The 11,161-nt window shown below is 40.7% G+C and overlaps 1 pseudogene; it reads left to right on the top strand.

The window, feature by feature from the left end:
* LOC139029366 (acyl-coenzyme A synthetase ACSM3, mitochondrial-like) overlaps window positions 1-8,315 on the top strand; it is a 12,289-nt pseudogene extending 3,974 nt beyond the window's left edge.
* Window positions 8,316-11,161: the final 2,846 nt, after the last annotated feature.

The raw sequence follows: 11,161 nt of genomic DNA, 5'->3' as shown, positions 1-11,161 counted from the left end.
AGAAGATTTTATACGCTCTAAGTTTTGCCTGACATGTTCGGGCGAGTGGTCAAAATCGGAGGTTGTTTGGAAAAAGTTGGGGAAAATGTGTTCATGCAGTTATTAAAACAGCTGTGATGTTGGATTATTAGTAACAGATCATTCTGTTCCAATTTCCATTTTGAAAAGCAGGGAAGTAGATCAGGATGTCATATCCTCGAAATTTTGTCTAGTTTGTGGGAAAAGTGGTCAAAATAGCTGATTCGTGTCAAAAGTTCCAATGTTGCATTTGCAGCGAATGGAATGTCAGAAGTCATAATGTCACAAAGGGGCCTTTAGAATGCTAAAAAAAAGTACCATAAAGTGAATGAAGATGGAAAAAAAACCTTAATTGTTTAAAAAGTATAAAAGTTGTATGTAAGCAACTCAATCCAGACCAGTTGTCACGTTCGTCATAACGAGGAGACCAAGGCGCAGCGTGATTATAATACATCTTCATTTTAATGAAGAAAGAAACACGAAGAACACTAAACTAACTAACTAACTAACTAACTAACTAACTAGACGCAATAAACACTGCGTGCTGACTGCAACTACACATAGACAATAACCCACAAAACAAAAATGGAAAATGGCAACCTAAATAGGATCCCCAATCAAAGACAACGATAAACAGCTGTCTGATTGGGAACCAATTCAGGCCACCATAGACCTACATTTACCTAGACAATACCAAAACCCCATAGATATACAAAAACCCCTAGACAAGACAAAACACCCATACCACCCTCGTCACTCCCTGACCTAACCAAAATAATAAAGAAAACAAAGATAACTAAGGTCGGGGCGTGACACCAGTCCACACATTTTAAAGTTTGAACAGTGTTTCTAGCTTAAACGGTGTAAGAGGAGTAGCATTCCAAATAATTATTATTATAAGAAAAACTATTATTATTATAAGAAAAACAAGTACAGTACGTCGACGTTTTAAAGTGGGGACTCTTGCTTCGCAAGCCTCATTAATAATAATAATAATAAGTATTTTGAATAGTTAAAGTGGGGACCCCATTAATAAATCCCCAGGTATTAATTAATGGAATTACATCAGAATTGTATCAGTTATTCTCTGAACAAGTAGCTCCCTTCCTACTTGAAGTCATTCTAGAGAGTATTCAAAACAATGTTCTCCCTCCTACAATGAATTAAGGTTTATTAACACGGATCCCTAAGCTGAAAACAGCCTTGCTTTTCATCAATAACTGACGTCCAATTTGTCTTCCTAATAATGACTATAATATATTACCCTTACTAGTGTCAAAGATAATTAAAGAAGTCCTGGACGCAATCATTGACGAGACACAGACATATCTCTAACCATATCAGACTAGTACTAGACATACTTGACTATGCAGACCTAATAACTGAGGARAGCTGTATATTTTTGTTTATTTCTATAATGCACTAGACACAGTAGACACAGTTCCTCTTCTTACTCCCTTCAATAATTTCGCTTCAGGGACTTTTTCTGTAGGTCTACTAAGACTCTATACGAATGGTAACAGCTCTATCAAACTGAAACATGGCACTTCACCTAGATTTGAGAGGAATTAGGCAATGTTGTCCTATCTCGCTGTATCTGTTTTTATCAGTCAACCAACTTCTTACAAAATCGACTAATAATAGTCCTGTACGAGGTATTTCCGTAGCTGCCAAAGAAATTATTATAAGCCAGCTGGCTTTTCTGAAAGACGCTAGTCGATTCCCATATCGATCAATGTGACAGACCAGATGGAAATGGATTCTGTTTTACAATTAATAAATGCGAACTCATGGCAGTCAAAGATTCTGTGACACCCTCATATCGTGGTACTTCACTGAAAGAAGAACTTACATATTTAGGCATAACCATTACTATGGATAAAAAAAATCGAGAGTCTTCCTAAATTTTAACCCAAGAAGAAGCTAAATCAATGGCTACAGTTGGACTTACAGTATCTTTAAAAGGAAGAGTCCTAATAACCAAGGCTGAGGGTGTCTCTAGACTAACATATGCTGCTTTATCTTTATATATTGATAGTAAAATAAGCAAAGAGATACAGCGCCTTCGGAAAGTATTCAGACCCCTTTACTTGTTCCACATTTTGGGACTTTTCAGCCTTATTCTAAAATGGCAACAAAAAAAATCCCCCTCATCAATCTACACACAACACCCAATAATGACAAAGCAAAACCAGGTTTTTAGAAATGTTAGCAAAAAAAAACAAAATACCAAACTCAAATATCACATTTACATAAGTATTCAGGCCCTTCACTCAGTACTTTGTTGAAGCACCTTTGGCAGAGATTACAGCCTCGAGTCTTCTTGGGTATGACGCTACAAGCTTGGAAAATTGGTATTTTGGGGAGTTTCTCCCATTCTTCTCTGCAGATCCTCTGAAGCTCTGTCAGGTTGGATGGGAAGGGTCTCTGCACAGCTATCTTCAGGTCTCCCCAGAGACGTTCAATCGTGTTAAAGTCCGGGCTCTGGCTGGGCAACTCAAGGACATTCAGAGACATGGCCCGAAGTCACTCCTGCATTGTCTTGGCTGTGTGCTTAGGGTCGTTGTCCCGTTGGAAGGTGAACCTTCGCCCCAGTCTGAGGTCCTGAGTGCTCTGGAGCAAGTTTTCACCAAGGATCTCTCTGTACTTTGCTCCGTTCGTCTTTCCCTCTGTCATGACTAGTCTCCCAGTCCCTGCCGCTYAAAAACATCCGCACAGCATGATGCTGTACAGATYGTGCCAGGTTTCCTCCAGACGTGACACTTGGCATTCAGGCCACAGAGTTCAATCTTGGTTTCATCAGACCAGAGAATCTTGTTTCTCATGGTCTGACAGCCTTTTAGGTGCTTGTTGGCAAACTCCGAGCGGGCTGTCGTGTCTTTAACTGAGGAGTGGTTTCCGTCTGGTCACTCTACCATAAAGGCCTGATGGAGTGCTGCAGAGTGGTGGAGTGCTGCAGAGATGGTTGTCCTTCTGTCAGAATGACCATCGAGTTATATGTCACCTCCCTGACCAAGGCCATTCACCCCCGATTGCACAGTTTTGCCGGGTGGCCAGCTCTAGGAAGAGTCTTGGTGGTTCCAAACTTCTTCCATTTAAGAATGATGGAGGCACTGTGTTCTGCAGACATTTTTTGCTACCCTTCCCCAGATCTGTGCCTTGACACAATCTTGTCTCGGAGCTCTACGGACAATTCCTTCGACCTCATGGCTTGGTTTTTGCTCTGACTTACACTGTCAACTGTGGGACCTTATATAGACAGGTGTGTGCCTTTCCAAATCATGTCCAATCAATTGAATTTACCACAGGTGGACTTCAATCAAGTTGTAGAAACATCTCAAGGATGATCAATGGAAACAGGATGCATCTGAGCTCAATTTCAAGTCTCATAGCAAAGGATCTGATTACGTTTTTCTGTTTTATATTTTTTTTATAAATTTGAAAAAATGTATGAAATCCTGTTTTCGCACTGTAGACCAGATGCTTTTTAACTGTAGACCAGATGCTTTTTAACTTTTTGTGGAAAAACTGTACCCATTACATTAGGAACACTGTTGTAATGAACACATAGGGGCTTCATTTTCCTAACTTTTCTACCTTAAATTATACTTTTAAGATCAATTGGATAAAACCATTCCAAGAAGACCCTCTTCTACATTTACATTACATTTAAGTCATTTAGCAGACGCTCTTATCCAGAGCGACTTACAAGTCTATGTGCAACTCTTTAAGTCTTCTCTAATTTTGGTGGCCTTAACTTTGTGTTCTTTTGCAATTATAAGATTGGCCAAGTTCCAGTGAAATTCTCTGCTTTTCATCGACAGGTTATGTTGTCATGGCCCTTAATTTATAAGCATATTATCTCTCTGCACAGATATTATATCTGGAATAATCGGGACATATTTATTTTTTTCATTTTGGTTCCGAAATATTATCCTATTGGTGAAACAACTTGTAAATGCAGACGATCTTAATTATCACTCAACAACATCCCTGTAACACCTAAAGATTTTGCAATCGTTTTGAAATCCATTCACTCAGATGTTGCTTTATTATTGAGGAACATGTCAAGACCTGACCCTAAGAACTTACCTTCGATTACCCCTGTTGACTCACTAGTAGGAAAGATGTATTTTTATTTTTGTCCGTACAACAACAATAGAGCTATGCATGCCTTGTTTCCGCAGGATGTTGTATCCACACCTTATGTCATGCCTTAACGCCTTCCTACCGACCGGAGGCCTTATATCGCGCTATAACCACGATGCAACACAATCGTGGCGGTTCTCATTCCCTTTTTACTCCTCACACCTAGCTTTAACCCAGCCTTGGCAGAACGGTACTTAATGGAATCGTTTTATTGCTCATATCCGTGTTACATATTTTTATCAGTAGATTTATAATTGATCATATTTATGAAGGTTTTACCCTATTGTGGAGAGATGTACTGCTTGGATTCTTTACCTACGATATAAATCATTTCKTTTTTTATTTTTTTATTTCATTATTCTTTTGGCCAAATTTCATACTCACAAATGTTAATTTACACAAAAAAAAGATATACATTTTCACTTTACAAAATGAAATTGAACAATATGTTAAGATAATGAAATATTCCACCAACAAAAAAGATGTWAAAATTATAAARGTGTGTATGTCCCTTAAGGTCTTTGTGTAATTTGCTATTGTGCCCCGTAGCCCAACTGTCCTTTGTATACTCTTTATGTATACTTCTGTTCCCCATGTACCTTTGTAGGGATTTATTACTGTAAAATAATAATAACTTGTAGTACCGTGACTACTTCACCCATTCAGTTTAAGGAATGGACAGAACTTGCCACATGTCGGGGAGTTGGACTGTGGTAATCCTGCCTTATCCTTCAAGCCGTTCCAGAGAAATWCCTTGGGCGCCATTCCAACTTTCCAGCCTGCAGACACAGCAATATGAACTGCAAACAACATGATGATTTGAGGTGATCTTGGAGATCTGAGAGGTAGCTTTTGAAGGGGGTWTAAACTTCATGAGACTTTCATGTATCAACTTTAGAGGTTCTGCCCAGTGTTCTTCTCAAATCAGTGATTTGCATAATGCATAGAATGAGAGATTGTTCTTGCAATGTACTCAATTTTTCTTCTGTATGCATCTACAAGTCCCCCACAAAAWGTATTTTATTATTTTATCAAGTTGATACGAAAGTAGTGTTTTCTTTCTCCTTTGCACAATAGACACTGGGAAACTTTCCTTTGAACTGAAGACACTCAGTGTCACGTCCTGACCATAGAGAGACTTTATTTTTTTATGGTGGAGTAGGTCAGGGTGTGACTGGGGGGTTAGTCTAGTTTATATTTTCTATGTGGGGTTCTAGGTTGTTTTTTCTATGTTGGGGTTTTGGTATGATTCCCAATTAGAGGCAGCTGGCTATCGTTGTCRCTAATTGGGGATTATACTTAAGTAGCATTTTTTCCACCTGTGGGTTATGGGATATTATTTATGTTTTGAGTTAGTGTTGTAGTCACGGTTCGCTGTTTGTTAGTTTATTGTTTATTGTTTTGTCGTTGCTAAAGTTTCACTTTAATAAATTATGTGGAACTCAACATACGCTGCGCCTTGGTCCGTTTCTACGAACAGCCATGACAATCAGCATATTCCCAAATTAATTTAAATATCAGATCTGTGGACATAGGGTATATCCTTCTCAAAACTTCACTGACTATGAGTGTCAAAAAACAATAATATCCTCAGATACCTGTGAATTTCAACTTTGCAAAATATGTGATATGTGCTTGATGTGTGGGRGAAGAAATGAAAGGTACAGGATGCTTTTTCATCTAGCCTACAACTTCCGTCGCATGAATATAAGTTGTTATGGAGGAATGAACAAATTGTAACACTTGACTTTGAATCTGACATAGTTGTTATAACAGTTGTTTTAACTCCGAATGACATGCGTTATTATGTCAGTGTTATGACAACATCATCATGATGGCCTTAGGTAGGAGACTTTACATATCATTCATATTGGCAGAAGGCAATAATTCACAGTTTCAGATGAACCAAAATGACATGATAATTGTTCTTATCAGGAGTGTTCTTTAATTCTTTCAGGAGTCTGTGGTCTCAACCAGCAGGACACGGTGTTTCTGGTACTACCCAGGGTTCCAGAGGGTTCCTCATCAATGTGGTCCATCTCAGAACAGGTGAGCTGGGAAAGATCTAATAGATCAATATTATTGAACAGAGTACAAGAGTACGTTGATAGGATCATTGTGGTCCAAATGCATGGTATTGATTGTCCAGAAAATGTTTTGAGATGTGTTGCAAAGAAACAGATGTTGTTTAAGCTTTGGAAGAAAAACACGTTTACTTACAATGCTGGTATTATCTGATTGTTTCATGTTTCCGCTTCTTTATTTGTCTGTACTTATTACAAGTCCCTAAGACCCTAGTTTTGTCCCCTCACAGGTACAGTCCTGCCACCAGGCACCTCTCAGCTGACAACCAGGGACATCCTCCACCGGCTGCAGACRTGAGGCCCACTGTGTTARCACAGACGAGTCCKTGGCCTCCCTGCTGGATGCCGTGGCCTCTCAGTGCTCCYGCCTGCAGCACAWACTGCTGGTGTCCCCCCACGAAGAGAGACGGATGGATGAAATTTGGAGATCTGGTGAGGTAATGATAATGAGAGTTTTATCGTAATGGCTCCAACTCACTTTGTCTGATCTACTGGTTGATCTACACCTTTGACTGCTTGTTACTTTCAGCATTTTGTCCCCAACTTAAAATAACAACTTTCTCTCGCCGTAGAAARGCGTCTAGCGACCATGAGTGTGCGGCGACTCGCAGATATGACCCTATGACCATCTTCTMCACCAGCGGGACCACAGGGTCCCCTAAGATGACCCAACACAGCCGCAGCAGCTATGGGATAGGTCTCACTGTCAACGGAAGGTAGTCCCTCCGTCATAATCATAACCATAACACAACCAGAGCAAAACCATAACGTGSGTTGAACTTAGATCGCACTGGCACTAACGGCTTTTGGACTGAAACCCGTTTAACTGAACCCTAATTGAGGGTTTGTCTCTATCACCCTCCTTCCCTCCCTCTCGCCTGTCTGCGTGGAGGTACAGGTCGGGCCTGACGGAGAGGGATGCCCTGTGGAACATGTCAGATACATGCTGGGCCAAGTCTGCCTGGAGCAGTGTCTACGCTCCCTGGGTGTCTTCATCCATGAAATGCCCCGCTTCAACAGTCATACTGTACTAGAGGTGTGTGTGTGTGTGTGTGTGTGTGTGTGTGTGTGTGTGTGTGTGTGTTGTGTGTGTGGTCTGAAAAACTTATTCTCTTCCCTCTTTTGATGTCAGCACATCTTAGGAATGTTTACTTCAGATCTGCAGGCACTAATGTGACCTAGAGGGCCCTGCAAGACAGGTTTTAAAATGTTGCACAAAAAGAATGGTGTCTCAGCTACTCTGTCATTTCACTTCCAGGTATTCATAGCAGGTACCTTTAAGGGCACAACGATCAAAGCCGGGTCTTTCGGGAAGGCTTCACCAGCGTATGATAAGCGGGTAGGTGCAGTCGACCAACCACAGTGTGTCTGTAGCACAGCAACAGTGTTGGAGGTGATCAAAGTCATTCGTTCGTTCATTCATGTGATGTGTGCTAAACCATCAACAAATAATCAATGGGAATGCAATAAAGTTGCCACTTTTTTATACAAAATGCGGACATTGGCGACATATGTGTTCCTATCTCAGGTGGTAGATGAAGCTGGTAGTGTCTTGGCCAATGGATTGGAGGGGAACCTTTTCCCTCTTTACTGAATACACGGTATGAAGGACCACTTCACTGCAAGTCAACTAGATGCCACTAGGTCTTCCTGTCTGTTTTCTTCCAATAGGGATTGATTAAATATCCACATGATTGATTGGTTAATTGATTGATTGATTGATTGGTGCTTCTATTTGATATTGATCTGAACTTTCTGAAAAGAATTATGAGATTGAGTGTTGGTTTGTTTCCTTGTAACTTAATGTTGTAATATTTTGTGTACACATCTATGCAGTGTGACCCTGTGCGGACAGAAGAGTGCTACATTGGTGACTTTGGGGTCGTAACGGATGAGGATGGTTACCGGATGTTTGTGGGTCGAGCTAATAACGTCACCTCTCAGCTGGGTAATACACTATGGTTTAGTTCCTGCCCGACTACATGTGCAGGCATTGCATCAACCAATGGTTGTGTGCCACGTTATCGGCTGTGCAGTCGGGCATCAGATTTCTACGTCATCTGATGTGGTTAGCTGATTATGTTAAATACCAACCCAGGCGTTGCAAGAGTTGGCATCTGTCTGGAATGTAGTCAGACAGGAACTCAACCGATATCTGTGGGGCACAAATGTAAATTCTCAATTTTTCTCAGTCCATGGAGAAGGTCAATCTGAGTCTGGGAAACCGAATGGAAATGTTTCGTTGACTATGTCRGGGTTGGTTGTTTAGGTACCATATTGGTCCCTTTGAGGTGGAGAGCGCTTTGATAGAACACCAGGCTGTTGCTGAGTCAGCCTTGGTCTGCAGCCCTAACCCTATCAGAGGTGAAACTGTCACATCCTTTTTCAATATTACAACAACAAAGAAATGACTTCAATTGATGAACACTGTGTTTTTCACTTGTAAATATAAATCAGTGATTTATATAAACAAATTATGGCACAAAGCAAAGTCATAGTACTTGGAACATGAAAATCTATTTCTATAAAAAAAATTATATGAGGCCACTATAGTAGCTACTATATAAACATACAAACCTGTGTGTGCATGTGTGTGTGTGTCCTATCTTTCACAATCCATTTAGTTACCCCATGTTCCTCAAAGGTCTTCAACTGAAGTCTACCACTTTGCATTTTCTTCTTCACACACTTGTTGGAGTTGATGACAGTGTGTGCCCAGTCCAGTTATTGTGTGACGTCTGTATAGAACCCTTGGAACTGGACCATCTGACAGCCCACACTCCAGGACACTACCTCCGACAGCATAGTAACACACACCAGAGTCCCCCAAGAGAAGAAAGTACAGTTTAAAATGATATACTTATTTTTTTCTCTAGTCAAGTTGCTAATCTGTAGGTGATTAAGTGGAAGCAAGATTTCCAACCMTGTCTCAATCAGTCCATCCCTCTCATGGGCCATTGATACATGCATTTGTAACTGTCTTTTGTGTGTATTTGTATTTTTGTAACATTTTATGTACACGCTGCTATTTCCCTGTTTTGCCTTACCAGGTCGCCCTCGCAAAAGAGGTTTCTAACCTCAAAGGGCCTTACCTGATTAAATAAAGTTTAAATAAAAAATTAAATCAAGTAGTGGCAATTTGATGTTTTGAGTAGCAAGTTCTAATTTCTCCCAGCAGAGGGAGACCTCGACACATTTTGCTATGACTTTTGCCATGTTAATTTGATATCTGAGTGACTAACAAAATCAATGGGCGACCCCCCCCCCCGGTCTGTAATTCAACCAAGTTCAGATAGCTGGCTAGACTAACTTACCAATTTATTTGAGTGACTTTCAGTGACTGACATAAGAGATAAAAACTGCTGATGCAAAACCAAATTTCTAATTGCACCTTATGTATCAAACTATTCTAACTCTCTAAATTGAGACCGCGACGGAGTTGCTAAAAAAAAAATGTCTGGCCCTAAGCGGTTGCTTATGTCACTTATGCCCAGGGCCTGCCCTGGTCCCCGGAACAGAACATCATGTGTGTGATAATTCCTTCATAGGAGCTGTTACCGTGTCCTGTATGTGAAGTTAGCAGCCCTCAGCAGCCCGTGTAAGAGGCATCCCTTCTCTGGTTGGACCGAACCCAGACACCATGCAGTTCTGGCCAGCCTCGGCCCTGTCAGAAGGCCCTGGTGGTTCCGACAATCCCCCCCTGTCCCCTAGCATTGCCTGCCGGATCAGCTGTGACAGAGGCGGGAAGAGCTCTTCGTACAATGCCTTGCAAAAGTATTCACCCCCTTGGCGTTTTTCCTATTTTGTTGCATTATAACCTGTCATTTAAATTGATTTTTATTTGGATTTCAAGTAATGGACATACACAAAATTGTCCAAATTCGTGAAGTGAAAAAAAAATATAATAATAAAATTAAAAAAACAACTGAAAAGTGGTGCGTACATGTATTCACCCCCTTTGCTGTGCAGCCTCTAAATAAGATCTGGTGCAATCAATTGCCTTCAGAAGTCACTTAATTAGTTAAATAAAGTTCACCTGTGTGCAATCTAAGTGTCACATGATCTGTCACATGATCTCAGTATATATACGTGTTCTGAAAGGCCCCAGAGTCTGCAACACAACTAAGCAAGGTGCATCACCAAGCAAGCGGCACCATGAAGACCAAGGAGCTCTCCAAACAGGTCAGGGACAAAGTTGCGGAGAAGTACAGATCAGAGTTGGGATATAAGGAAATATATGAAACTTTGAACATCCGACAGAGCACAATTAAATCCGTTATTCAAAAATGGAAAGAATATGGCACCACAACAAACCTGCCAAAAGAGAGGGCCACCCACCAAAACTCACGGACCAGGCAAGGAGGGCATTAATCAGAGAGGCAACAAAGAGACCAAAGATAACCCTGAAGGAGCTGCAAAGCTCCACAGCGGAGATTGGAGTATCTGTCCATAGGACCACTTTAAGCCATACACTCCATAGAGCTGGGCTTTACGGAAGAGTGGCCAGGAAAAAAAGTCATTGCTTAAAGAAAATGGTTAACGAGATATGTGATGCTCCATTCACATTACAGATTGTCTAATGGAAAGCCTCGCAAGGAATTTTCCAACTAACCAGTTCTTGSCGATAATTTCTTTGTTCTAGATTCTGTAAAAAGTGTGTCTTATAAATGTCCATGCCCAGCTGCAGATGGTTCTCCAAAAACCATAGAACATTCAGAAAGATAATAAATCCACATTTTGTGTAAGAGTGAGAAACGCCTCTTGCATGTGTGTAGATGTTTGTTTTGGTCGCGCGGTGTGACATGCTGTCATCTACAGTACCAGTCAAAAGTTTGGACACACCTACTCATTCAAGGGTTTTTCTTTATTTTGACTATTTTCTACATTGTYAATAATAGTGAAGAAATCAA

Source organism: Salvelinus sp. IW2-2015, linkage group LG19 (assembly GCF_002910315.2).
Source record: "Salvelinus sp. IW2-2015 linkage group LG19, ASM291031v2, whole genome shotgun sequence".
Lineage (NCBI taxonomy): Eukaryota > Metazoa > Chordata > Actinopteri > Salmoniformes > Salmonidae > Salvelinus > Salvelinus sp. IW2-2015.
This window is presented reverse-complemented; position numbering and strand designations above follow the sequence as displayed.